This window comes from Anopheles funestus, chromosome 2RL (assembly GCF_943734845.2).
Source record: "Anopheles funestus chromosome 2RL, idAnoFuneDA-416_04, whole genome shotgun sequence".
Lineage (NCBI taxonomy): Eukaryota > Metazoa > Arthropoda > Insecta > Diptera > Culicidae > Anopheles > Anopheles funestus.
In genome coordinates this window covers 12,105,522-12,107,621 of record NC_064598.1, presented here as the reverse complement: position 1 = coordinate 12,107,621, position 2,100 = coordinate 12,105,522, and the positions used below count along the sequence as shown (strand labels likewise).

At 46.2% G+C, this 2,100-nt stretch overlaps 1 non-coding gene across 1 annotated transcript; it reads left to right on the top strand.

Moving 5' to 3' along the window:
- The first annotated feature begins 297 nt into the window (after nt 1-297).
- Nucleotides 298-400, top strand: Trnai-uau (transfer RNA isoleucine (anticodon UAU)). The gene is made up of 2 exons: nt 298-335; nt 365-400. It is a non-coding gene; the product is annotated as a tRNA-Ile (tRNA).
- Nucleotides 401-2,100: the final 1,700 nt, after the last annotated feature.

The window sequence follows — 2,100 nt, the reverse complement described above, 5'->3', positions numbered from 1 at the left end:
TATTTTTACACGTTCCTTCATTACAAACGCTTCATTCTCTCGTGCATTCTCTCTCGCAGCGCCGCGTTGTTCGCTCTCTTCTGCTCTTTACTCTGCTTTACGGAGCGACGCGCAGACGCTTCGCATAGCACCCGGTACACGCTTGAAAACCGGTTGGTGTATGTGTGTGCGAGCAAGCAACGCTTCGATGGCTGGGCAGTGCTGTGTACGCGGTACGCTCGAAACGGTAAGCGTCACGAAAGTTAGCGAGAGTGCTCGTCCGAAGCAGATAAGCTCTTAGCGAGAGGGCTAGCATCTGCTCCAGTGGCGCAATTGGTTAGCGCACGGTACTTATAAGACAGTAATCGTTGCTTGGCTATGAGCGATGCCGTGGTTGTGAGTTCGAGCCTCACCTGGAGCAGCGCTCGGGCGGGTGGGTCCGGTACACCTACCAACGCTTGATGAGCTTATTTTTTATCACCATTTTTACGCTATGCCATCAGCGTTTTATGTTCCAGAACTGCTTGTGTGTGTAATGTTCTTAGAGCCTCTGTAAAACAAATAAAAGAAAAGTACACACAGTTGGAAAAAGAAACAAATATACTGGAATATCTAGCAGACACGCAGTTCAATTCCAGTTTCGTATCAAAAATGTACTGCTTTTTGAAAATATCTGCAAGCGCTTAGTTTTGTTGTACCCGGTTGCTTGGGTAGCATCTTTATTTTCCACGCAAAAACAAAAAGGGGGAAAATAAAACAAACACTCCAATTGAGAAAATCTCACTCCCAAGGTCGATGTCATCGACGCTTTTCCTTGCGGATGTGTCTCCCCAGGCCCATATTAACACCAAGAGGTCGATGACGGTCGCCGTGCGGTGGGTGAGTTAATCGTTGCGACTTCCACCGGGGTCGTTGGAGCAGAACACATGAGACCGAAATGGCGCTTGACGCTGACAATTGTTGGCATTGTATGTAAATGCGACGTCACCTGTAAGTCTTCACGGCTTCACCACAGCGCGGAGTTCGAAGACAGTGCGCGTTGAATTCATTTGTACCTTCCAACCGGAAAATCTCAAGACATTCTTCAACTTGGCCAACTGCTTTTGGTGGAGACAGCGCACCTGCAAGACATCTAACGACAGGAGGAACCATTAAAAGCCGTTCGCATAAAAGCCGTTGTGATTACCTATGGATGTCACGATAGTTTTGCTTGTCGTCGGAAGTTTCGCCTTTGGTCGCTGGATGGAAAATGGCGGTATAGATTATAGGCATCGGAAACTTGGGATAATTTTCTTCTTACGCCATGTTTTGTAGGAGACAAGTTTTCGGAATAGACATCCAATAATAGCACGGTTAAATTATATTTTTTATTTTAAACTTCTGACTTTTCTATATGTCTCTAGAGAGGATCTTGGTGTCCTATCGATATCGAAGATACAAATAAAAAAATCTTTTATCATTCTCATGAGGTGCGGAGATTAATATTGCGGAAAAAAGGCTAACAAACTCTGATAATAACCGTCTGCTGTATGATAAACCCTTTTCACGACGCACAAAGGGCAACGGTGACGTAGTGTGAGGCAGTCACAAAACACAACACACTCTCCCTGCCACCATCGTCACTCAAGCTCAAACTATCACGGTAAACGAACTGCATTTGATGCCGTGCGTGTGTAGTATTATCATCACCCAGCTGGGTGAATGGGTAAGCCAGCAAGTGGAATTTTTAGCTACTTTTTAACACCCTCATCATGTGTGTGCGTGTGTGTGGTACGGATTTTCCAACTCCCACAATTAGATTAGTTGTGCAAGCCAGCCACACTTTCCTCTCGATACCGAAGTGCATCGCTGCGCAGCGTGGATGCTGCGACTCTAATCGAAAGTGACTGCAATCAAAACCACGGCCCGGGTTGAATGCCGATCACATTCGGTGCACATTGCGTTCCAATGTGTGAGCCACTGCTGTGGGGATTGTTCTTTGATTCTTTTGCTTATCGCGGGCGGGGTGGTTGTTTTTTTTTTTTTTGGTACAGCTAACTGTGGGAAATGGCAGAAGTGCGAGTGCTGCCACCAAAAAGGCCACGTAAATGCTGCTATTTTCCAAGGATGGATGAAAGTGAC